Source organism: Cebus imitator, unplaced genomic scaffold (genome assembly GCF_001604975.1).
Source record: "Cebus imitator isolate Cc_AM_T3 unplaced genomic scaffold, Cebus_imitator-1.0 Scaffold689, whole genome shotgun sequence".
Classification (NCBI taxonomy): domain Eukaryota; kingdom Metazoa; phylum Chordata; class Mammalia; order Primates; family Cebidae; genus Cebus; species Cebus imitator.
This window is the reverse complement of record NW_016108004.1, coordinates 398,481-424,259: the sequence shown is the minus strand read 5'-3', so window position 1 is coordinate 424,259 and position 25,779 is coordinate 398,481. Positions and strand designations below refer to the sequence as shown.

The window sequence follows — 25,779 nt, the reverse complement described above, 5'->3', positions numbered from 1 at the left end:
GTTCCTATTCTTTGCCTGTTAAAAAAAAGTGGGTGATTTGTCTTTTTCCTATTGATTTACAGAATTCTTTATATAGCCTGGAAACAGTTTTTTTTGGTCAGCTATATATGCTGCAGGTATATTCTTCTGGTCTGTCTGTGGCTTGTCTTTTCCCGTGGCGATGTGTTTTGTCGAACAGATGATTTAAGTGGTAACAAAGTCAAATTTCTCACCTTTATGGCTTATGCTTTTTATTACTTGTGGGGGATGAGCATTTTTAGGGCTCTTGATGTATATTGCTAAATTATCAGTGAGAAAAGTTGTCCTAATTTGCCCTTAGAAGGGGCAGAGAGATGACAGGCATCCCAGGTGCACATATGGTGGGCACAAATGCAGACAGAGTGGGGATCAGCAGTGGGATAATTAGTGAACACCTAAAATGCGTACAGTGCACAAGGCTTCAAAATGCTGTTGAGGAAAATGTGTTACTTGATCCCTGACGCCCTCCTAAAAGGCCCCCTTCTTTGTTCTCCTATGGAGAATGAAGGCCCCCACCATGGGGTGGTCACAGGTGACTTTGATTCAAGCTCAGCCCCAGCTGAGTTGGCTGGGCTGGGAGTTGAGGAGGCTCAGGAGAGGGTGGTTTAGTGTCCAGGGGAAAGTGGGATGAGCGGCCACCTGTTCCCATGGCTGGAGCTGTGTGTTTTGCTGGCAATGGAGTGTTTGTGCCGCCTGGGGAAGTGGGAGGGGCTTTGGGGTCACAGAGCCCCGGGCACTGCCTCCTACCAGCTCTGTGCCCTCAGGCAGGCTTCTGGCCTCCTCTGAGTCTGTCTCCTCCTGCCTAGAAAGGGAGTGTTGTAGATGCAGCCCTTGGGGAGCTGGAGGACTGAGTTAGATAAGGCCAGTAAGAGTTCCCAAAGCCAGAAAGGTGCTCTGTGGTGGAAGACCTGTTCCCGGGGTGAGCCGTGGGGGAAGGGTGGGCACCCGGGAGGACAGCAGGGGAGTAGGCTGCACAAGGACACTGTCGAGGGTCAGTCAGTAGGGGGCAGGTAAAGCTTGTGGTTGGGAGAGGATCCAGTGCCCTCCAATTCCTTGTAAAATGTCCTTTTCTAGAAACTGACCTTGGTCCAGTGAGTGGGGAGAGGGGGATGGGTGAGGGCTGGGGGAGGTGCTAGGTCGGGGGTGGGGGTAGGGTATCCCCTTCCCTAGCCTCTGCTCACTCATGTCCCTGTCCCTCCTCCTCTCCAGTTCCCAGGCTGGCCTTCCACCTCCTGGCACACCCAGGCCTGAGGGGTTAATTTTGAGGCGCCTGAGTGAGCCTGGCGTGGCAGTATGTAAATCCATACACTTTCATAAACTGCTTAATTAGGCAAATGTTAATGAGACGTTAATTACTGTTGTGCCCGCAGATCCCACAGAAACGGGGATTATGTTTCTCTTCAAACATCCCGTCTTAATTATAACTTGTGCTTAATTCTGCAGCTTCCACCAGCCGGGCGAGGGCGGGGTGGGCACCTCCCTTTCTCGGCAGTTCTCTGATGGCTCCTCACTTTTGGTCTTCGGTTCGTTCCTCAGACATCTGGTAAGCACCTACTATGTGCCAGGCACAGTCCTGGAGCTGGTGCTGGGGTGACAGAGAGCACTCAGCCCCAGTCCCCTAGGCAGCCCTCTGCCCTGTAGGGAGGTTGGTCTGTAAGTTCATAATTGCAGCAAAGGACCCTGGGGCTTGGCAGGCGTGGGTGGTCCCAAAAAGGAAGTGGTTTGTCTCTTTGGGTGGTGGGTCAGGGAAGGCTACATGGAGGAGGTGACCTGTTGGGCTGAGTGTTGAAAGTGGGAAAGTATTCACCAGGTAGATAGGAGGCTGAAAGTTTGAGTGGAGGGTGGTCCTGCTTGGCCAAAGACCTGGTGGTCGAAACCTCATCCCCTGTGTGCCCTCATCTCCAATCCAGATCTCTTGGCCTTGAAACCCAGGAGTCTAGGCACCTCCTTGGAGAGCCTTGGCTCTTCCCAGGGCCACTGAGTGGTCTTGGGCAGGCCTCTGCTCCTCTCAGGGCCTCATTTACTCCATCTTACTCTGAAGGCCTGGTCAGGAATTGATGTGGGTCTTTGGTCTCAACCCAGGGAAGAAGGTGGTCAGGGTAGGCTTCCTGGAGGAGGCCTCTCCAAGACCTGGTCCTCTACCCACAGCCTCTACCTATCCCTGGATCCACTGTGCCTTCACCCAGCAAGGTCTGCTTAAAATGCTGCCTCTGCCTCTCCTTGTTCTTGTTCACCCTCAGATACCAGGAAGCCTCAGGCTGTTCTGGCTGCAGCCAAGCCTGCTACGGTGAATTGAGAGCTGAATTATCAAACTCTCAAAAGTCCCAGGAGGGCATGAAGCCCATTTTAGAGATGGGAGACATGGGACCAGAGAGGGTCAGGGCCTGGCGTGGAGTTTGCCCATCACATCCAGACCTCACTCCATCGCTCATGTCCACTCCACAGACAGGAATGCTGAGGCTCAAAGAGGCTATATGCTGGGGATGGCGGCTCCAGGGGTTGGGCATGTGGCAGGGCCTTAGTGAGCCCCTTTGGGTCATCTCTTCTGATGCCACTCCCCTGGAGAGGGAACCCGTGGGCAAAGGGGCGACAGGCCCCTAGGGAGGGGACTCCACTCCGTGTCCCCGAAGCTGAGAAGCTGCCTTGGCTCTGCAGCCCTTGGGGCTCGCTCTTCAGGGGCTCCTGTCGGAATCTCTCCGCCGAGCACTTCGTTACGGTGGAAGATGATTTACCTGGAATGTCCCGTACCTGACCTGGACCAGATTAATGGCATTTGTAGTCTAGACATCTTAACTCAAAAGAGCACAGTCACGGAGGAAAAAGCCCTTTAGCCCATTACGTGTATCTGAACAATTACAACTCAGCCCTTTACACTGGTCATTATGTCCCTAAATATGAAACCAAGAATGTCCGTCCCAGCTCCTGCGCCATCAGCAGGACTGTGAGGACAGGCTTTGGTTTCAAGTGGCCTTGTGCCTGTGACTGGGCTGCTGTGGCCTTGTTCATTGTGTTCACAGTTTGGTGGTGGTCCCTGCATTGCCCCACCCAATGCACTTCGGCAAATTTTTGGTTTAATAGAATGGTGTGAATTAAAAATGGATACTTGGACCAGGCACGGTGGCTCACGCCTGCAATCCTAGCACCTTGGGAGGCAGGTGGATTGCTTGAGCTCAGCAGTTCGAGACCAGCCTGGGCAACGTGGTGGAACCCTATCTCTACTAGAAAAATAAATAAATAAATAATAAATAAAAATTAGCCAGGCATGGTAGTGTGCACCTGTAGTCTCAGCTGCTCGGGAAGCAGAGGCGAGAGAATCACCTGATCCCGGGTGGCAAAGTTTGCAACGAGCTGAGGTCAGGCCACTGCACTGCAGCCTGGGCGATGGAGTGAGACCCTGTCTCATAAAACAAACAAAACAAAACAAAACAAAAAAGGATACTTATTAACAATCACAACAAAATAAAACTTTTTACCAAATTTCTGTGGTTTGTTATGTTTCAGGTTGTATTCCCAATTTGGTCCCAATATTGCAGCGAAGGCCCCTGGGGCAGGGAAGAGGTATGGGGGTGCTTGGCAGGTCATCGAGTCCTATTACCCTCACCTCCTTTCCCGGCACCCAGGATGTACTCACTAATTCCTTCTCCTGTGTCCCAATTCCTCCAGCCCCAGGAAGGACACAGGGGGCTTAGTACAGATTTAGAGATCTGGAACCTCAGGACTGGAGGCTGGCTCCCAGTGAGTGGCTAACCCAGGGGTCTCAAACTCGGATGCCCCAGGGGCCAGGCAGGGGCTGGAAATGAGCAAAGCAGGTTGGTAAGGACTGTGGGGGACTGGAGAGCCAGCCGTCAGCTCCAGATAACTGCTACCATGTGCAAATAAATGCAGGTCCTGTGTGGCCAGATTCAACTTTTCCAGGAGAAACCAGAAATCCAGATTTCTATGTAATTTGCAAAAGTTGGCAACTGATTCTCGTCTTTAAAAAAACCACTGAGCAGGCCAAACAGAACATTCTGCTGCTCAGTTTGTAACCCCTGTTTCTGGTTCAGCCCCTGCTTTTGCAGACAGGGTCTGAAGCCTGGCGGGGCTAGGGGACGGGACCCTGGACACCCTTAGTGGCTGGGCTCGTCCCAGAAGCCACTACGGGTGGTCTCCCACCTCCTTGAGCCTCTCCATATCCAGCCTGGGCTGTTAGATGTTCCCCTCCCTCCCCAGCCCTGGCAGGCACCCCGACACCTTCACCACGGAGGAGGGAGTCATCAGGTGTGTGGAATGACAGCCAGAAACACGGCTGCTGCAGGGAAGCAGGCATGAGTCACTGCCCCAAGCTCTTTTAAGGAGGAAAAAAAAAAAAGTCTGCCTCCTTAGAATTGTCAACCAGGCCCCCTGGGGAGGCAGGTGGGTGGGGCTCTGAGACCTGGCAGTTTATTTCTGGGCCACGCCCCCTCCGGGGTAGGCCTTGGCTGGCACCAGGTGAGCAGTAGTGCCCTAGTTATGGGTGCGGCTCAGATGCCAGGCTCCCCACGGCTGTGGCCAGGGCAGAGAGCCCAGCATGTTTGTTCAGTTATGACTTTAAAAAATAACACAGGGACTGTTTTATTAAGACGGCTGTGTTCCCAATCAACACGCTTTGATAGGGCACTCGATTAGAGCAAGGTTTACAGAGAGGCAGATGCCCCCATGTAAACTGGCATCTTTCTCCCCAGTTGCCAGCTCCAGTCCATCATTGTCCCATGTGGTTTCCTTTCTCAGCTGGGCATGAGATGAACCCTTCTTTTTCAGCTCCCCTGCACCTCTGAAGTTAGGGGAAGGGGCACTGGGGTGACGGGGACGCTGGCCGAGCAGCTGTGGTGTGCCCGGCACTGGGCCTGGTGCTTCAATGTGCAGCCTCACTTACTGTTGACAGCCACCTTGTGAGGTCAGTGTAATTGGCTCCGTTTTTTTAGGTGGGGAAACTGAGGCTGGTAGAGAAACTTGTCCACAGCCTGCTGCCTCAGGCCCTCTTGGACTGAGTTGGCTCTGGCAGTTGGGGAGTTGGCAGGTGGGCTCTGGCCTCCTTCCCAGCTGCCCTTCCATCTGGGAAGGGCTCTCCAGTCCACACCTCTCCTCTGTGCCAGGTCACTCTCAGGCCCAAGGGTGCTGGGGGCTGCAGGGGGCCTTGTAACCTCAAGCCAGAGGCCAGGGAAGTAAGGGGAAGCTACGTGCAAGGTAGTGTAAGGGTGTGCGTGTGTGTAGTGGCTGCACACGTGGGCATTTAACCTGCAGAGGTCACATGCCCACCCAGGGGTGCCTGCTACTTACTTGCCTGCCCTGCTGTTAAGTTCATTCCAGGTCTTCATCGCAGGCCCTGATTTTACTCCTTATTCAGGGAGGGTGGGATGGTTTGGTCTCAGGGACTCGCTCTGTTAGGGGCCTGGTGGGCTCCCTATGGGCTGAGCAGGGCAGACTCCACCCTGGAACACCTCAGACAGGCCCAGGCTGAAATGGGGATAGCTCTGGGGAAATTCAGGGCCTCACCCGACTATTTCCCTTTCATGCCCCTCCCTGACAATGGTGACACTGTCATTGCCATAGAGCTTCCTCTGCCGAGCATGGTATGAGAGGCTTTTCCTAGATAGGCCCCCATCTGATCCTTCCAAGACCCCCATGTAGTTGGCAGCCTCGTGGTTTTTCAGATGAGGAAGCTGAGGCACAGTGACTGTAAGGAGCTTGCCGGCATCACAGAGTACAGGGGGAAGCAGGGATTTGAGCCCAGACATCTGACTCCAGAGAATGCGCTCACCAAGAATATAAGCCTTGGCTGCCTGCCTTGGCCCAAACTCAAGCCTCGCCTCCTCCACGAAGCACACCCTGACTGCCCCTGCTGGCTCTGAACTGCCCCAGCTGCAGCTGTCTATGCCTTGCAGGATGGCTGGCTCCACCATTCTCCTCTCAGAGCTTGCAGATGGGCCACCGGGTAGAGGAAATACCCAGGAGAGGTCAAGTGAGCTTGACTTTGGGAGCTGGAGAGGACGGGACAGTCTAGTTTGCTGTATCCTTTACAGACAAGAAAACGGAGGCCCGCAGATGGAGAGTGCTGGCCTAGGGGTGCACAGTCAGTGAGGGGTGAAGCTGGACTCCAGTGTCCAGTCCAGCGCTCTTTCTTCTGTACCAACTTGTTGCATTGGTTTTATTTCAGAGACAGGCCAAGAGGCATGGTGGGGGAGAGGCCAGAAGGGAACCCAGCTAAGACTCCTTTTCCTCTCCTTGCTTCTAAGCCTCTAACCACGCAGGCTTGCCGTTTTCCACCTCCCTCCCATCCTTCGCCTTCCCACCATTAAAAAAAAAAGAATCGGGAGGCGAGGGAGGGGCGAGCCATTGACTTAAATGTTTAAATTAGCCTCACTTTGCTGAAAGCTGGGTGTCAGGATAAATCCAGTCCTACAGTGTCATATATCTTTTCCTGAGTGGGAAGTTGGCAAATAAATGAGTGTTCTTCATATATTATTATGGCCTGACACAGCCGAGGCAGGGAAAGGGAGCCCATGGTGATTAACGAGCAGGTCTGGGGCTAATGAGCCAGAGGTTGGGCTCCTTCTGGGGGGCCTGTGCCTGACGCCTGGGCTGGGGTACAGGGCTGAGCCCCCGTTCAGGGTTGTTCCAGCCAGCGCTTGCTTCAGCTAGGAGGCCTGGGGTGCCTTGCCTTCTCCTCCTCCTCTTCCATCTGTCCTTTACGGCGACACCCCGCCCTGGCTGGCTCTCTTTGCCCTGTCCCCACACCCTGTCTCCTCTTCTCTGGAGACTTGAAGTGACATTTCTGAGGTTCCTGATCCATGGAGGGAATAGAACCCTGCAAGGAAAAGCCGTGAGACCTTGACATCTATGTGGTATTGATATTTTAGATTAAAAGACACCTTGACTTGGTCTTCACGGTGTCCCCATCGACCAGTGAAGGAACTGAGGCACAAAGAGGAAAAGTGATCCCTCTGAGTCTGCAGGGGCCCAGCCTCTGCCTCTGTGGCATCCCACAAACACCTCAGCACTGCTCTGGCTGAGTGGAACCCCCAGAGGATGCTGGAGTCAGCAGCCCTTGTGCATGGTCAGCGCCTGACGAGTCCAGCCCTGGCCACTCTTGTTCTGGGGACTCAGATACTCTGTCCTGTCAGAGCATAGCCTTGGCTCTTCCGGCAGATTGCCCAAGAAATCCCGTCTCAGAGACATCAGAGTCTAAAACATCAAACCACGATGATCCCTGAGGAGCTGGAGAGGCCTCCTGGAGGAGGTGGCCTTTGAATCAGGGACACTGGCGGGGAGGGGAAGGCAGGATGGCTTGGCCAAGGAGGGGGGCAGTTAGGGCCCCCAGCATGTAACCTTGCCCAAGGACTGCGGGTCCTTCCCAGGTGTGGGCTTCATTTCCTGGTGTCCCTCTCCCTCCCCAAGACTGTAGGGGCTGGAGTTATGGGTGGGAAACCTCCACAGCAGAGGTGGGGGCACTTCCCCGGGGCTGAGCTCCAAGGTGGCCCTGAGGGATGAGTGTGTGAGCATGGAGTGTGTGCGTGAAGTGGGGCACATTGGCATTGGGGGGCAGTGTATGGGGTTGCACATACATGGGGACATTCAGTGCCCTCTAGGGAGGCGGAATGGGTGGCATGGGGGTGCAGGGTCATTCCCCTGAGCACGTTCTCCTAAAGTGACACCTTTGCAATCGTCTTTCAAGTTAGCATGTCGATGATGTTCTTACCACTGTGAGGAAAATGTGCAGAAGTAATTGAAAGCCAGACTGTTAGACGCCAGATGCGGGGAAATGGTCACGTTCACTCCCTCACCAGCCAGGGCTGCTGAGCCTGGGCTCCCGCCTCCGGCCCGGCCCTCCCTTGATGGCATGTGTGTGTATGTTTATGGTACCTTGTGCACAGGAGTGTGTGTGTGTGTGTGTGTGTGTGTGATTGTATGTCAGTGAGTGTACTGTGAAACCGTGTGTGAGCACGTTTGTGAGTGTGTCACTGTGTTTTGGTGCATATAGGTCTGAGAATGCATGCTTGATTGTGTCATTCTGTCAGTGCTCCATGTGTGGACGTGCTTTTGACTATGGGTGTCAAAATGGCCGAGGCTTTTGGGCCCAGTCTTCCTCCTGGACCTTAATGAGAGTTATGGGCTCCATGACTGTAAAGCAGTGTCCAAGTGTCATGGGTCATTTGCTGCAATCACACGAGGAGGGATGCAGAGATCAGGACCCCATGGGGAAGAAAGTGGGCTGGGTGGGAGGCTGAGGTGGGCAGATCACGAGGTCAAGAGATCGAGACCATCTGGTCAACATGGTGAAACCCCATCTCTACTAAAAATATAAAAATTAACTGGGCATGGTGGCGCATGCCTGTAGTCCCAGCTACTCAGGAGGCTGAGGCAGGAGAATTGCTTGAACCCAGGAGGGGGAGGTTGCAGTGAGCTGAGATCGCACCACTGCACTCCAGCCTGGGTAACAGGAGCAAAACTCTGTCTCAAAAAAAGGAAAAGAAAGTGGGCTGGGTAGGGCAGGGCCTAGCCTGGGCCTGGCTGGCCCGTCTGCGTGTACCTGGGCCCACATGCTCCCTGTCGCTGAGGCTTTGCCTCTCCAGCCCTGCCCTAGCCCTGCCCCAATACCCCGGCCCCCACCACTTCCCACCCGCAAGCCTTTGCTGGGCCACACTGTCCAGACAGGATTGGGTGGAGACCCTGCTCCCACCGAGGAGTCAGGATGAAGAAGAACTTGGGAGCAGTTAAATGTTAAAACACATTGGGCTGGATCAGGCTTTGGAAGATTGAAAGGGGATTTAGCTTTGCTGGGGGGAGGAAGGAGAAAACAGCAAGGGTAGATGTGTGGCATCGGGAAGGAGGGAGGAGCGTGGGGCAGATAGGGAGGCAGCCAGTGGGGCGGGGCCCCTGACAAAGGTGAGGCGCTGGAGGTGGCCGCAGAAGTCCGGCACACAGTGGATGCCCAAGACATACCTGAAATGCAGCCGGGGGCCCTGTTATGGAGTTTTCCTTGTGACCTTGGGAAGGTGTTCACCAGAAAGTGTGACTGTAACATCACAGATGATAGCAGCTCTGTTTCCTAAGCTCCAACAGCGGGGGCAGCACTGTGCCCACCACCCTACTCACATTAGCCCAGTGTATTATTTCATTTTACAGATAAAGACATGGGGGCTCCGGGCGGTGGTGACCTGCCCAAGGTGACAGCACAGATCAGTGCTGGTCCCAGGATTCAATCCCAGGTCTGACTCCAGAGCCTGTGCTGCGCCCATGCCTCAGTTTCCTCATTTCTGCCACGAGGTCCTGGAAGAGAGCACTTCATATTTGGCCTGCTTTAGCACTAAAGGCTGCTGACCCCAGAGTTCCGTCTTCAGAGTAAGATTCTGTGCTTGGCTTGGGGGAGCTTCCTCGTTCCCCATCAGATTCCTGGGGCCACCTCCCTTCCCCAGGCCAGCGTGGGGCCAGGTCTGGGATGGGCAGGGGCAGAGGACGGAGAACCTTTTGGAGGAAGGGGCGTTGCCTCGCTCCTGAAGGGAAGTGGGTGGGACCTGGCTGTGCTCTAGTCTGGTCCTAGAAGGAGGGCCTTGGCCTCAAGGGACTTGCGCATCCATCTGTGGCTTGTCCTTCCCTACAGACATGGCTGGCAGAGGGAGCAGCCATGCCTTTTGTGTGCACAGCCCCCGGATAAGTCAAAAAGCGTCTCGCCTGCATTACCTGCCCCAAGCTTCACAACAACCTTGGGAGCTAGAGACCACCAGGGCCCATCTTATAGGCAAAGACACTGAGTTTCATGAAAGCCTGTGAATTTCCCAGGGTCTTCAGTGACTGAGGGCAGAGCTGGGCTAGGCAATTTTCTGCCTACCGGACCTATCCTCACCGTGGCCCTCTGACAGGCCAGGGCAGGGAGGCTGCACTGTGGGGCACAAAGGGCAGCCCTGACTTCTGAGGAGGTTGCCAGAGGCAGGGCCTGGGGCTGGAAGGGCCACTCTGCAGGCTCTTCCTTCTCAGAGCCCCACCCCAGAACCCCCAGCACAGCCTAGGCTGGGACTGCCACCCGCGTGCACTCCAGAGGCAGCTGTGCTGAGCTGGGTGGAGCGTCCTGTCCCCGGGAGGCGGGCATGCCTAATGAATTAATTAATGTTGGCAAAGCACTTGGAGATTTGGGGCTGAAAGGTGCTCAATACATGCAAATCAGAATGATTGTTATTACCCATAATTATGGAGTTTCTGCTGGAGAAATTATTCAGAAGCGGACGGTGGCTGGGCCAGCACAGAGTTCTGCCAAGATCTGCTCCTCAAGAATGGGGGAATCTGTCTTCCTTTCCTCCCTTCTTTTCCTCCCTCCCTCCCTCCCTCCTTTCTCTCCCTCCTTTCTCCCTCCCTCTCTTCCTTCCCCACATCTTGCCTTCCCCTTCCCCCCAATTCCCTTCCTTCCTTTCTCTTTTCCATCGTCTCTCTCTCCTTCTCTCTCTCCATTTATCCCCACCCTTTCCCATCCTCCTCTTCCCTTTTCCTCCTTTTCTTCCCCATCCCTGCTCCCATTCCTTCTCCCAGCTCTGGGCCTGTTTCCTGCTTTTCCACAACAAATGCCTTCTTTGTCTTGTCTCTGATGAAGACAGGCACGTGGCATGGTTTGGAGAAGGAAGAGACTGGACAGAAGTTTCTCACACTGGAAGTAGGAAGGACCCAGAAGCTGAGCCTCACTTTTTCCCTCTGTTAAATGGGTGCACAAGGGGTGCCTTCCTTCTTTGGGTGAGTGGTGATGCCCAGGAGGGCACTCTGGATTGCAAGCTTCACGCCTGCAAGGCTCTGCCATACGTTGTTTAGGTAAACATTGTGTGTGTACACTTGGTGTGTGTGTGCCTCCAGGCCCCTCCTCCCTCAGACCGTGTTCTCAATATGGCTTTGTGTCTTTGGCTGTTGGTTTTCTGATGGCTGAGGCTGACCGCCCTCCACCAGACTGAGTGAGCAGCCCCATGCTGAGTCCTTGGCAGTGCCCACAAACAGCAATCCAAATAAACTCTCTCTCAGCTGCACCCTGCATCCCTCCCCCTACCCCCAGTCTTCTGTCTCCATGGCGATGTTCATCTTTTGTGCCCACCAGCCCCAGGGAGGGCCGCTCCCAGATTCAGCACCACGAACAGCGCCTGGCTCAGCCCGGCCCACAGCGGCTCCTCCCCGCAGAACACAGCCTCCACAGGTCATTCTGCCCCAAGCCCCGCTTCCACAGCCAGATGCCAAGGCCAAGAGAATGCCAGTGACTTATCCAAGGGCCCACAGAAGCTTAGTTTTAGAGCTGAACTACAGCCCTGGTCCCTGAACTGTCTGTTGCATCAAAAGGAGGCTTTAGGTGGACTTCCTAGCGTTCAGTCAACAAACACTGGGCAAGCACCAACTGTGTGTCTGCCTCTATACCAGGATCGGTGATGGACAAGAGTTGGAGGCAGGTAGGTCTCTGTTCTCTCCAGCACGTGGGACCCACCAAATGGTAGCCACAGCCACAACAACAGCGAGAGAGCTGGGCATGGCAAATATGACAGTACTATGTGCTTGATTCTGTGGTGTCTGTGAGAAGTCCTTGATAGATGTGAGGCAAAGCGGGTGCCTGCAGGATGGAGCAGTCAGGAAGGCCGCTTGGAGGAGGTGGCACCAAGCCTGGAGAGGCAGAAAAGAGGGGGAAACTGGTTGTGGAAGAGGGGCTGGAATGAAGCTGGCCTGTGTGTGGGTGATGGTGAGAAGTCCATCCAACGGGCTCAGAGCAGCTGGCAGCAAGGAGACTGGGAAGGTCTGCAGTGCCCCATGAGGGGCTGGTCTCTGTCCTGTGGGCACACGGGAAGGCTGACCAGCAAAGGGACACAGTGGGACTCCCCTCTGCTCTCCAGCGCTGCAGCCTGCTTTGGTATCGGAATCCCGGCCCCTACCTCTCCCTCCCTCCCTTACCTGGGGTCGGCTGATTCCATCTGGAAGTGACAATAGGCTGTGGCTGTCTACAGGGCCTTTGTGCCTTATTGCCCAGCCTGTAATCATTCCATCCAACACAGGCTCCTTTCTTTTCCTTGGCATTTGTCAAAAAGACGGGACAGGGCCCCAGAGCCCTGTGGGGAGGCGGGGATGGAGAAGGCCTCTTGCTGCCCAGCGATTTGTGTCACTTTTGCCAGCTGCCTGGGCGGGTTTGCCGGCCACCACGCGGCTGTGTTTGGCTTTGGCTAATGAAGTAATGTCTTCGCCTTGGGAAGGAGAAAGCCTCTGCTCATTAGCTCAGCTGCCTACTTTTAGGACAAAAGTCTTTACTGTTAGGCTCCCGGTGCTGGCTGAGTGGTGGGGCTCTGCGGGGAGCTAATGGAGTGGGCAGTCCACCTTGGGGCGACAGTGGGAGGGTGAGAGGGGCCGGAGCAGGCAGTGCCCACACTTTCCAGGGACGCCATCTCCTTGGCCTTCTTAACCCCAGCAGCGTTTTCCTGGCACAGGCACAGCATGGGGTAAGGAAAGGACTTGGGATCACGACGATCCCAGTTCTGTCCCCAGCCCTGCCCCTTGCAGGCCTCGTGGCTTTGGGCAAGACACAGCTGACTCTCTGGGTTTTGAGTCACCTCCTCTGAAGAAGGAGGCATGGTCACATGTGAGAGGGCGACTGCTGGGCTTGCAAAGCACCCGGCACACAGCGTGGACTTGGGGAATGCAGGTGGCCTCATGTTCGCCACTTAGGATCACAGCCTTACCTTGCTATTGGCCCAGGTCTTGTTCATCTAAAGGTCAAAATCCAGCTGTCTGATCCCGTAGAAGGGTGAGATCTTCTTCCCTGACTTCTCCCAGAGGTTGGGAGGCAGTGGGGCCAGTTGAATGGCTGGATTCAAAGGCAAAAGCATTTGAAGTGCTCCTTCTCCTACAGTTTAGGCCCTGGGGCTAGCGTGAAGGGGCTGAAGATCAGGCCAAGTGATCAGAGGAGGGAAGGCTGGGATGGAAAGGCCTGAAGCACTTCCCCCTTCTCCGGGAAGGCCTCCAGGGATCGGCTGGAAGTGCTCTTTCTCTGGGTCCCCTCTACCCCATAGACATTCACCGTGTTCCTCCCAGGGCATGCCCACCACTATCACAGGTCTTATGCTTACTCCCATCTCTGTGAAGCTTTCTGGTATTCTAAACATCTCACACCTGTGACTCGTGGACCCCACGGGCGAGGTGGGTGGCAGTAGGAGCGACAGTCGTGGTGGTAAAGGTAATAATCCTAAAAGCAGCCAGCCTTGCTGAGGACTTACCATGTGCCAGGCATGGGCCAAGGCACGCTGCAAGGATCCCTCCCTTATTTTGGTAGACAGGGTTGGATTGACTTCCATTTTACAGAGAAGAAAGCTGAGGCCTGAATGGGAGAAGGACCTCTTGAGGGCATAACGAGAGTAAAGGCAGAGATTCGCACTTGGGCTCATACCTGGCTGAGGTCCGTTTAGGTTGACCTTCACCAGTGATGTGCCCACCCTGCGCCACGCCCTGGACACAGAGACATGGTACACGCTCAGGCCCTCAAGCAGGTTATAGACCTTGGAATACCCTCCACGCTGACCTGTGCTGCCTGACTCCCCCTCTCCCCAACGCAGAGGGCAGCTGCATCTTTCCCACTGGACTGGCCACTCCCCTCACTCTGAGGTCCCTTCAGTGTAAACTCCACAGGCAGAGGCTCCAGTCCCATTGGCCAAAGTATTCCTGGCACTTACCAAGTCGTGGCACATAGTAGGGACTCACCTAATACTTATTTGGTGGTGGAATAAATGCCATTTTGTGGTTTAAATGAGAAGATGTATCTGAAGTACTTGGCACTCAACCAAATATTTATTGAGTGAAAAAATATCTTTGGGGGGAAAGAAGGAGGTGCAGGTGTCAAGTGCCTGGCTCACGGTAGGCTCAGCACAGGGGACAGCTGCAGCCATAATTGCTGGCATCCGTTCTTCTGAAAGGGGTTGGGTGGATGGACCAGAAGCAGGCCCAGGAGGCAGGAGAGAGACGTGGGGAGAAGCAGGCAGGCGCCGCCGGAACTCCCAGGAAGAGGCGACAGCAGGGCGGAGGCTGGTTCGCAGCTGGGGGCCCTGACACCTACTCCGTGTGGAGCTGGGGATCGGCGCGTGCGTGTGTGCACGCGCGTGGGCGGCTGTGTGTAAAACAAATAACTGGAAAATGAATTTAATTATAAGGCACTTTTAATAGTTATTTATATTTAATCCTGCTAATTCTGCTTCTCATGTAGCCAAACTGTAATGCTATTCTTCTTACTCATTTGCTAGTGAGAGTCGGGGAGGGAGGGGAGCGGGAGGCGGCCTCGGGGGAGGGCAGCAGGTGTCCTCTGACCCTGGGGTGGGCCTAGCTCAGGTGTGGATACCGAGGGCAGTGAGGAAGGGGCCACTGGCAAGGCTGTCTCGGGGGGCATCCGGGACGCGGCCCCTGCCCTGATTTCAGGGCACGTGCTCACTCAGCCCCTGGGGAGGATGTGGGGGAGCCGTGGAGCGAGACCCAGGTTCAAATCCATGCATCTTAACTTCACGGGCTCACTTTCTCTACCTGCAAGGTGCTATCACCACCGCCCACACACACACCTGCCCCGAGAGCTGCTGGGAGGATTAACTTAGAGAGAGCGGGCCCACCCCACGGCGGCTGGTCCAGAAGGGCCGGTTCAGCATCCTCCTTCCTCTCGCCAGCCCTCAAGCTGGCTGAGGTCCAGCCTCTCCGGACACGCCCAGCCAGCCCTCAGCTTATTGGCAGAGAAAAGATGATTGACTAACCTTATGGCCAATAACTGTCTTCTGCGCCCTTTTTCAGGATAAACCCTTGGCAGGGCTGGAGGGCTGGGTTGGATTGAAAGGTGGTCTGGTGGCTGGAGTGGCTTCACTGGGCAGCAGGGAGCAGTCCACGTAGCAGCCACGGGAGTGGGCAAAGGGGACAACGCATTCCTAAGAAGGGTCCATGGTGTGGCCCAAGTGGTGGCTTTGGAGGAAAGAGGTCAGGAGTTAGAGACCCAGACCCGCTGTGCTATGGAGACTCTGGGCTGTGCGGCCAGGATGTCAGGGACTGAGGCAATGAAACCAGGGAAGAGCTTCAGGCAGGTTTAAGGCTTGGAGGTGGGGCTGGTGGGGGAGATGCTGGTACCTACTGGGTCCCACCTGGGGGATGGCGTTGGGCTTGTTTCCTCACAGTTTTTCCTGTGGCTGGGATGAAGGCAGGGGCCTTAGAATAGCCTGGAGTGGAGCAGGCAGGTGATGCTGGGCTCAGATCTCTCTCTAGGGACCCCATAGAAATGGGGCTAGTGGGCCGGGTGCAGTGGCTCACGCTTATAATCCCAGCACTTTGGGAGGCCGAGGCAGGTGGACCACCTGAGATCAGAATTTCAAGACCAGCCTGGCTAACATGGTGCAACGCCGTCCCTACTAAAAATACAAAAATTAGCTGGGCATGGTGGCACACGTGTATAATCTCAGGTGCTCGGGAGACTGAGGCAGGAGAATAGCTGGAACCCGGGAGACGGATGCATTCCAGCCTGGGAGACAGAGTGAGACTCCAAAAAAAGAAAGAAAGGAAAGAAGGAAGAAAAGAAAGGAAGAAAGGAAGAGAAAGAAAGAGAGAGAAAAAGGAAAGAAAAAGAAAAGAAGGACAGAGAAAGAGAGAGGGAAAGAAAGAAAAGAAAGGAAAGAGAAAGAAAGAAAGAAAGAAAGAGAAAGAAAGAAAGAGAAAGAAAGAAAGAAGAAAGAAAGAAAGAAAGAAAGAANAAGAGAAAGAAAGAAAGAAGAAAGAAAGAAAGAAAGAAAGAAAGAAAGAAAGAAAGAAAGAAAGAAAGAAAGAAAGAAAGAAAGAAAGAAAGAAAGAAAAAGAAAGAAAGAAAAGAAAGAAGAAAGAAATTGGGCTGGGGGCCAGACACTGTGGCTCTTACCTGTAATCCCAGCACTTCAAGAGGCTAAGGTGGGAGGATTGCTTGAAGCCAGGAGTTTAAGACCAGCCTGGGCAACAAAGCAAACCTCTGTCTCTCCCCATCACTGCCCCCCAATAAAAGAAAGAGAAGAAGGAAGAAAAGGAAAAAATGAAATTTGGCTGAAACTGGGGTCCATGACCTCTTCCGGGAGCAGGGTTGCGGGGAGAAATGGGCAGGGCTGCCTTCCTCCCTTGTTGTCCTGGTCCCACCCACTATGCTGGGGCCACCTCAGGGTTGCTGGGCCTTCCCTGTCGGGCAAGGCTCTGCAGGGCATCAAAGGGATTGGTCGTGTGCAGAGGCTCTCCTGAGGGCGAACCCTGAGCCAGGCTTCTTCCAGACTTTCTCTCATGGAATCCCTGCAGTGATGCTGCAAGGTGGGTGATTCTCTTCCCATTTTATAGATGGGGAAACTGACTTGGGGACGTTGAGAGACGTGATTAGAGTTCGGATCATCTGACTCCAAAGACCGTTCCTTTGGCCCTTGGCAAACTCTGGTGGCCCAAGGGGAGGAGGCTGATGGCATAGTCAGAGTGTGGGGTGAAGGCTCTGCCCTCTTAGGAACAGCTCAGAGAGTGTGGTACCGAAAACGTTTCCAGTCCTGAGGTTCACTCCCCCAGGGGCCCTGCAGTGGTGGCTCTGAGGCCCTTCAGGCCAGCTGGTGTGGCCAGCGTCTTAACCTGCTGGAGAAGGTGCCTCAAAGGGGCAACAACAGTCCCTGTTGAGAGTCACATGGAAGGAGAAAGGTTGGCTTTGGGCTCTACGGCACCGGGGTTCAAATCTTGGCTCTGCCACTCACTGGTTGTGCGCCCTTTGGCCAGCACCTGACCCCTGAGCCTCAGCATGGCCACTGCTGTCTGGCGTGCAGTGCACGCGTGGTACTACCCACCCACCGTCCTCCTCCCACCTCTGTCCTCCGCTGACGCGTGGAGGTGGGTAATGACTGAGGGTATGATTCTCTCTGGGATAGTTTCACTTTAATAAGAGACTTTAATGCCTCCAAACCCCAGTGGAACGATGTTTCCGTTTAATGGTGACATTTCAGGCATGGTGACAGCCGTGGGGAGATGCTTGAGGTGGGGCCCCGCCTGGCTCTGCGTTGGTGCAGCCTCCTGCCCTGGCCCTTCTCCTGCTCCCCTCCTCCAGGCTCCCGCTGCTCACTTGCAGGCAGGTCAGTGTTTCGTTAGTTTGATTGAGGGCTCTGTTCTGAGTGTGCTCACTCCGCAGCTCGTAGAAGCCCAGCCTGGGAACTGGCGGGCATTCTGACGCAGACAGGGCCAGCCTGAGCTCTGCTCTTCTAGGCAGTGAGAGGTTACAGCAAAAGTAATGAACAGGCTTGCAGGGGGAGTGATTGACCCGTCTGCGGGAAACCTGGAGGCCTGGTCCCAGGGAAGAGTCTCTGGGCATGCCCAGCTGAGTGTGATAGATCTTTTCTGTTCATTAAGACGGCACCCACCCCACCCACAGGACCTGTCTGCACTCCAGAGGACTCGCAATATCCCCTCATCTGCTCAGTGCTACCAGAAATGCTCCCAAGCCCTGGCTGTGTTGCCTGTGGAGAGGAGGAGGAGGAGGAGATGTGGCCCCCTGCTAGGCGTGGGTAGGGGACCGAGGTACAGAGGATCGGAACTCTGGAGGAAGCAGTCCTGGGGTGGTCAGGTATTCTTAGCAGACTCAGCAGAGCAAAAGGCAGGGAGAGTGTGAAGAGGTCCCGAGCGAGAGGTCCGTGGACTAGGCCTAGGGGCCTGCATTCTGGTCCAGGTTTTGCAGCTGTTTCCTGTGTGACTATGGGTAAATCCCTGCCCTCTCCTGGCCTAAATTTTCCCATCTGTCCAATGGGGGTTTTGGTCTGGGCCAGCTGGTCTCTGGCACCCTTCAGCACTCTCCATCCCTGGGAGTAGGGGGTGGCCTCTGGAGCCCAAGGAGCTGGAGAGGGATGGGAGGCAGATGTACGTGCTACCGTGTGCTGCGACCAGCACACTCATTAAGCATCTGTAAGATGGATACACCCCCCAGTTCACCTGGCACACAAGCCTCTGGATTTATTTCTTCCTGAATGGTGCCATCCATCATGCTAGCTTTGCTGCCAGTGGTGCGGCTGGCGCCTGCCTGAGCTCCTGCAGGGTAGGGTGCCTTGCTATCCTCCAGGCAGGGCTCCTTGCCCCCACCCCCGCACCCCTGCTCCTGCACCTGACCACCCTTCAACTTGTGTGGCATGGGGGCAGTTCTCCCCCTTAAGTCTGCTCCAGTCCCCAGCCAGACTACAGGTGCAGGGTGCTCTAAGGGATACTGGGGCAATCAGGGCTGGCTTCTTGAAGGAGGCGGCAGTACTGGCTTTGGACCTAAAAATGTATCTGGGCAGGAAGTGGACAGATGGAAAGAAGACTAAGTGCTTTCGGTACTGGCCTTGAGGGAGGGATGGAATTTATGGAACAGAGAGGGAGGCCGCATGTGTATACTCAGGTTGCTTATGAAAGGCACTCAAGCAGCAGAGCTTACTGACTGACTGATTGATCCTGCCCACTGTTCTTTTTTTTTTTTTTTTTTAGCCAGAGTCTTGTTCTGTCTGCCAGGCTAGAGTGCAGTGGCATGAACACAGCACACAGGTCACTGCAGCCTGGACCTCCTAGGCTCAGGCGCTCCTCCTGTAGCAGCCTCCTGTGTGGCTGGGACCACAGGTGCATGCCGCCGTGCCCAGATAATTTTTTTATTTTTTGCAGAGGCAGGGTTTCACTTTGTTGCCCAGGCTGGTCTCAAACTCCTGGGCAGCCTCCTAAAGTGCAGGGATTGCAGATGGGAGCCACTGTGCCCAGCTCCTAGTTCTTAAAATTTCCTGTTCTTTCAGACTCAGGTGCTCTTTCGCCCCTCCTCAGCGTCTCAGGAACTATCCGGTGAGCCCATCCCAGCCTCCATCTCACAGTCCCCCACAGCGTCCGTCCGTCTAGAGGCATGTGGAATACGGCACATTTTGCCCGACCTTGGACAAGCTCCTTCCTCTCTTGAGCTTAGGTTTCCACGTCTGTGAAATAAAGATGGCTGATCTTGCCTGCCAGGGTCATGGGAAGAGATGAGCAGTTGTGTATGAGGTGAGCGGCACAGGGCCTGGTTCCCAGCAGGATCCCAGTGCACGTGGGTCTCCTCCTTTATCCTGAAAAAGACCTGCAGGTTTCACTGCAGAGAGGACATGTGAGGTGGTCTCCAGCGAATGACCAGAAGCTCAGTGGGCAGAGCCAGGTGCGGGTGGCAGTGGTTCTGGATTTCAGCAGGATACCTGGAATGGTGCTAAGGGTTTCTACTGGGGATAGCTTTTTTTTTTTTTTTTTTTGATAGACTCTCGCACTGTCTCCCAGACTGGAGTGCAGTGGCCCAATCTTGACTCACTGCAACCTCTGCCTCCCAGGTTCAAGCGATTCTTGGGCCTTGGCCACCTGAGTAGCTGTGATTACAGCTGTGGACCACCATGCTGGTTCATTTTGTTTAAGTAAAGATGGGGTTTCACCGTGTTGTCTGTGCTGGTCTCGAACTCCTGGCCCCAAGTGATCCACCCATCTTGGCCTTGCAAAGTGCTGGGATTACAGGCATGAGCCACTGCACACCACTAGGGAACAGCTTCTTAAGCAAGGTGCGGTGGTGGAGGGTGAGGCCTCTGGAGCCAGGCTGTCCGGCCACCATCCAGGCTGCACTCAGCAGCCCCGTGTGTGTGACTCTGGGCAAAGCGCTAGACCTCTCTGTGTTTCTGTTTCCTCCTCTGAAAAGGGGAGTAAATACTGAGAGAACTGAGCTCACATGTTGTCATATTGATTACATGAACTTGTACATGTAAACTTTAGAATAATGCCTAGTACGTGTTAACTGTTTAGTACAAGTTAGCTGCTTTGGTCATTTTATTTTTTCATTTTGAGATAGGGTCTCACTTTGGTCGTCCAGGCTGGAGTGCAGGCGGGTGATCTCGGCTCAGTGCAGCCTCAACCTCCCAGGCTCAGGTGATTCTCCCACCTCAGCCTCCCGCGTAGCTGGGATTACAGACGGGCACTACCACACCAGCTAGCTTTTTGTATTTTTAGTAGAGGTGGGGTTTCACCCTGTTCCCCAGACTGGTTCTGAACTCTTGGACTCAAGCAATCTGCCCGCCTTAGCCTCCCAGGCGTGAGCCACTGCCAGGCTGGCTTTTGTTATTCTTACTGAGGGTCAGAGAGGTCAGGGACTTGCTCATAGACACACAGCTTGTGATGAAGGTTCAGGATCTGGATGGACCCCTGTTCAATTGCAAAGCTCTGCTCTTTCCTCTGCTCCAGGCAGCCCTGGTGTCTGCCAGAGGCACCTGTTGTGCAGCCAGGGTCCAGGCCTCACGTGGGGAGAGGTTGAAGGAGGCTCTGCCACAGTGAGTTCTCTTCTGAGGCTCCTTAAGAGCAGGACTTTCTGTTTCACTCACTTCCGTATCCACTGAGGACCCTCAGGGCCTGGCATATAGTAGGTGCTCAAGAAATACTTATAGCTTGGGTAGATGGATCAGTGAAGGCCGGGAGGGTTACCTGGTTGCTCCCAGGGCTCCTGGTGCTCACTGTGAGAGCCCCTCACACCTCCATCTTCTGTTCCAGATTGGGGAGACTCCTCCACCCCCACACTGACCTTTGGCAGCATCGCCTTCAGCCTTTTTATACCCACCCAGCTGCCTGCCTCTCCCTAGGAGGCAAACCCTCAGCCTCCCTCCCGCATTCCCGGGTTCTCCCCGCTCGCTCGTTAACTCGAGAATAACTCCCCAGCCAGCCCTGAACGCAATGCTTTGCCTCTGCTTTTATATTGCAATGTAATTTGACTGTCTAAAGGTTCTTAAAGAAGAGTGAAAAGCAAAAGCATTCCCTCCTCTGCCCAGCGTGGCTTCGATCTTCAGGAGGGATGCGGCAAAACCTGTCAACCCTCTTTACACTGGGGGTCTTTGGAGCCTGTCTGTCCCTTTAAGAAGGGTGCAGGTCACAGGTCTGAGGCCAGGAAGCCTGGGCTCTGACACTGTCCCCTCAAGAGTCTGTGCCCCTCTTAGCCCCTTGACTCCCCCAATGAGGGAAAGAAGTCCTTTTACAGAGGACATGGTGGACCCTGGAGCCCTGTGTCTCCTCTGCCCTGCTGCTAGGGAACACTGGGTGCTTGTGCCAAGCAGAGTGCATGCCCGGTGAAGGCGTGCTGGAGGTGGGCATAGGTGGATGGAGCAAAGAGGGAAGGGTGCTGCCCACAACTCCTCAGTGAGGCTCTCCTGGCAGGGCAGTCAGCAGAGCCAAGGCAGCATCGAGCCTGGGAGGACTCTTCTCCCGCCCCCCGCCCTTCAGTCACCCCAGCTCTCCTACCTTCCTCACCAGGTTCTTCTCAATTTCTGAGAAGGTGAGGCTGGGTGTTTGGCTGGGGGCCCTGTGCACTGGCACCTCTGCGGGTTCTCCCCATCCTCTCACCCCACCCCAAGCTTTCCTGGAGCATCGTGCACCAGCTGTGAGGGTAGACTCCCTGTGCCTAGGACTGCCGGGGCTGGCCCACACCTAGCTGCTGAGAATTCCTCCCCGCCAGCTGTGTCCTTCTGACCGCTCCGCCGCTTTGCAAGGCTCTCTCCTCCGGTCTCTGCCAAAGGTGAATCTGGCCGTGTTCCCAATCTCCCTGGACAGCAGGCTACTCTTTGGAATTCGGTTCCCCTGATTGCCCCTTGTGACACCAGCTCTCCAGCAGGCTGAAGAAAAGTTATGGTTTTGCAGAATATCCAGCTTTTTCTCATTGTTAGCCGGGAGTGATGCTCTCTTGTGGCTTCTACATCCTGAATGAGGCAGAATCCCCCTGTCTCTGGCTCTTGTGGTTAACAGCTTTGGATTCACCCAGATCTGGGTTCAAATTCTGCCTCCACAGGTGTCTTAGGTGAACCATCCCAACCCTCCGCCTCAGTTTCCCGTCTGGACAGGGGACGCTGGTGTGCAGCTCAGTAAACTGCTGGGAGGGAGGTGAGCTGATCTGCGGCACCTGGAAATGTTCAGGAAGTGTGGCCCTCAGGTAGCTCTGTGAGGCCCTGTTCATGGTGCCTCTGCCTCCCAGAGGCTGCGGAGAGGAGGGCCAGGGAGCAGCTCTGGCTGGGCTGGCCTGCAAGCTGGGGTGGGTCCAGCCGGGGCCTTCTCACCTTCAGAAGCTTTGGAGAGAACGCTCTGCTCCACACGTGTCCCCGGCAGCTTCTCTTGCCCAGCCTGAGCTAGGCTTGTGGGGCTCAGCCAGGTCTGTCAGCTCCCTGGGAGCAGCCGCTCTGCCCAGCCTCTCGTCTTACCAGTGCCTGGCAGAAGGCCCCACTGTGCTTGAATGGGTCCGTGGAGCTTCTGGGTGCAGAGAGTGATGCTCAGCCCCTTTGCCTGGCATTGGAGGAGCTGCCCATTGTGGACGGCCCAAGCCCCCCTCTGCCCCTCTCACCTGCCCATCCCTCTCCCTCCATCTGAACCCAGGCTTCCTCTTGGTGCCCTCCTCTCTAGTTTTAGCTGAGGTCTTGGGAAACCTCGTGTTTTGACATTCTAGGTGAGAACATTCTAGGTAAGGCTTTCTGGGTGCGTATGGGGACCAGGGCCTCTTCGGCCCTCAGAAGCAGGGCAGGGATGGTTGCACGAAGCTTCCTTTACCTCCAGCCATACCTGATGCCCACAGAGCCCGCAGCCTCAGGGGACTGCACTGGGGAAGCTGAGGCGGGAAGCTACTTGTCTGCAGAACCACAAGGTCAAGCTGTTTTGTTTCTCGCTGGCCGTGGTGGCCCTGGGGAGGGTGGCTGGCCGCAGTATTGTCTGTGGGTCTGTGGGCTGCTCCTCCTGGGTGGCCAGGCCCTGTTTCCAGGGCTGCTCTTGGAGATGCTGGGGCCTAGGCTCCTGAGGACCCCAGGGACGGGCTGCCAGAGGCCTTCCTGGGCAAGAGCCCTGGCCTCTGCTGCATCCTGTAAAGGTGGCCGGGGTAGGGGGTCCTCAGGGCCCAAAGGCAGAGGACGGAAAAACTGAGATTGGTCAGGGTAGGTTCCAGGAGTTTCCCAGCCTCTCAGGGCAGTGTAACGTGGGTGGGGCAGGGGTTGCTTCCTTAAAGGCTCAGGCTTGGGGTGCTGACTTGTGTTCCCAGGAGCTCAGCAAGGCCAGAAGTCTAGAGGGCAAAGAAGCCAGTCTAGAGGGGGCATCTCTGGGGCTTTTTGCAGGGTGGTCCCTGCTGAGAGTGCCAGCCCAGCCAATGTCTCCTTCCTGGAGAAGTGCTTCAGGTGTCTCTTGCCCCCTAGCCCAGGTTTGGGCTCCTCCTCCAGGCTCCTGGTTCGCTTCCGTGGCCACGTGGTATGGTGGCTGCCTGACTTCTGGTGTCTGAGCTCTTCTGGGGTGAGGGCGGGGCTGGGGGTTGGGAGTGCCTGAGCCCCAGGAGATGGATGTGTGTGGATGATGACTGCTGACTGCATAAGAACAGGAGGGGCTGCTGTCACCTTTGGACAGCATCCCGCCTGCCACTGCCGCCCGGCTGCAGAGCTCGGCGGAAGCACTGCCTTCTTGGAGCCTCATCTTCTCTCTCTCCTTGCTTTTTTGGGGGATGAAGGTTAGAGATGTGCTTGGGCAGGCCTCGATCTTCGGGTGCCCACCTCTTTTCTAAGCCTTTATCCCTGCTTCCCTGGACTCCCCACCCTACCGTCCAAATCCTTGTGTATTCAAAGTCCTGCCCCGCCCCCTCTAGGAAGCTCTCCCTGATGCCTCCAGCCCTCACTGACTGGAGTCCAAACCTCCAGAGGCTGTTTCCAGTTGCTCTCTGCCGCTTGACACATACCCTTGGCTGTGAGTGGGGCACCAGGTAGGCAGAGGCCCCACAGAATGACCCGTGTGGGCAGGTGAGCCTGTAACATCCCGTAGCGGGCCGGCAGGGTCTGTGCCGGGTGGGGAGGGAGCAGAAGCGTGGGGCCACTGAGGCCACATTTGTGCTGCATCTTGGAGGGAGAGGCTGGAGACAAGAGGGTGTTGGGGGCGGACATCAGGCTAGGAAAGGCCTTGAATGCTAGGCAAGCAATTTAGGGACCTGGCCTCTCTCTGCAGGCAGAGCACCAGGGGAGAGGCGCTAATTGGATGGTGTGATCCTGGAGCAGACCCCCCCCCACCGCCCCAGTAATGCCTGAGCCCTCCACCTACACCCTCTGCCTGGAGGTCTCATACTTGTTTTTCATACCTCTGCTCCAGGGACACTTCCTCAGGGAAGCCCTCCCTGACCACACTGTCCAGGGACACTTCCTTGGGGAAGCCCTCCCTGACCACTCCGTCCAAGGACACTTCCTCGGGGAAGCCCTCCCTGACCACACTGTCCATGCTCTCAGGGCTCCATGGCCTTTCCTTTAAAGCCCTCATCCCAATGTGCCTCCCGCCCAAGTGTGGCCATTGATTAATGACTGCCTCTGCCACAAGGCTTTACAGACACTGAGGGCAAGAATCGGAAGGGTTTGGTGGTCCCCTGGGTCCCCTGCTCTCAGCCCAGTGCCTGGCACAGGATAGGTGCTCCATACACGCTGACGGAATATGTGAATACGTGCAGGGCACAGAGCCCAGGAGCAGCTGGCAGGAGGGGCTGCTGGCTGACGGGTGGCAGGAGGCACAGACCTCCAGGGAGCGGGGGCAGTGCCTCAGTCCCAGCCAGCGCTGTGCTCCCTTTGTGTGTCATTAGGTGGCTCTTTAAAGAGCCACTTGCAGGAACAAAAGCTGTCTCTGGCAGCACCTCAGTGGGTGGGCTGGGCCTCCTGCTCCCCTTCTGAAATGCTTTGAGAATCGGTGGACTGAGCCTACTTCTCACCCCCAGGCTGGCTGGTGACTCTTGAGAGAGGGGGCTGTCACAGTGGTGGGGGCCGGGGGGGCAGGGTGATTGGTGGACCCAGCCCTGACCTCAGCAAGATTATTTTTAAAGCCTGCAAGAGAAAGGGGATATTTTTAACCTTTGTTCCATCAAGGCATCCCAAGGGAAAAAGAAGGGAGAAGGGGGGAGATGGGGAGCTGGAGAGGGGCACAGGAGTGGGGCCAGGGACTTCTGAGGGAGGGGAAGAAGCCCCAGAGGCCCCCGAAGGCTAGCTTTTTTGTCCCCAGCCCTTTTAAATTTTTTAAAAGCTCCAAACAGCAAGAGGGACAGTGGAGTTCATTATATCGAGTTATCTCCTCCGTTTCAGGCAAAGATCAATCTTCTGAGTCTTGCAGCTCCAAGGGGGGAAGGGAAGAGAAAGAAAATGGGAGGCGAAAGGAAAAAACTCCCTGGACCAATTTCTGCCGCGAACACAATTACTGGGCTTCCTGGCAGCGGCACCAGCTGTTGGCAGGCGTCCTGGCCCCCTGCCAGTCACGCTCAGCTGCCAGCCGCCGCCAAGGCTCCCTCCTGAACGGAACAGGTTGGCAGGTGTGAGAGCCCCAGATCCCCTGGGGTTGAGGCTGCTGGGCCTGGTGTCCCAGGGAGGCCAGGGCCCCACTGCTGTCCAGCGTGCGCTGCTGCTCCAGTTCGGGCCTCAGCCTCGCTCCCACCTCCCTGCCTTGGCTGCGTGTGTTGCCCACTGGGTGTGCCCTCTGGCTCCTGCCCGTATAGGAGGCAGTGCATGTAGGGAGTAAGAACACAGGCTTTGGAGCCTGGTAGAGCTGGCTCTGCCCCTTCCTTCCTCCTTCCTTCCTTCCTCCTTCCTCCTTCCTTCCTTCCTCCTTCCTTCCTTCCTCCTTCCTTCCTCCTTCCTTCCTCCTTCCTCCTTCCTTCCTTCCTCCTTCCTCCTTTCTCCCTCCTTCCTTCCTTCCTTCCTCCTTCCTCCTTCCTTCCTTCCTCCTTCCTTCCTTCCTCCTTCCTTCCTCCTT

The 25,779-nt window shown here is 55.6% G+C and overlaps 1 protein-coding gene across 4 annotated transcripts in view; it reads left to right on the top strand.

Moving 5' to 3' along the window:
• Positions 1–1,422: 1,422 nt before the first annotated feature.
• LINGO1 (leucine rich repeat and Ig domain containing 1) overlaps positions 1,423–25,779 on the top strand; it is a 161,217-nt gene continuing 136,860 nt past the window's right edge. For 2 of the 4 annotated variants that reach the window (XM_037734937.1, XM_017518604.2), the window contains exon 1: positions 1,459–1,561. The gene's annotated coding sequence lies outside the window, so the exon portion shown is untranslated. Of the gene's footprint in view, positions 1,562–9,290; positions 9,379–25,779 lie in introns of those variants that run through there. The other 2 variants (XR_005198339.1, XM_037734935.1) reach the window with 2 other exon arrangements.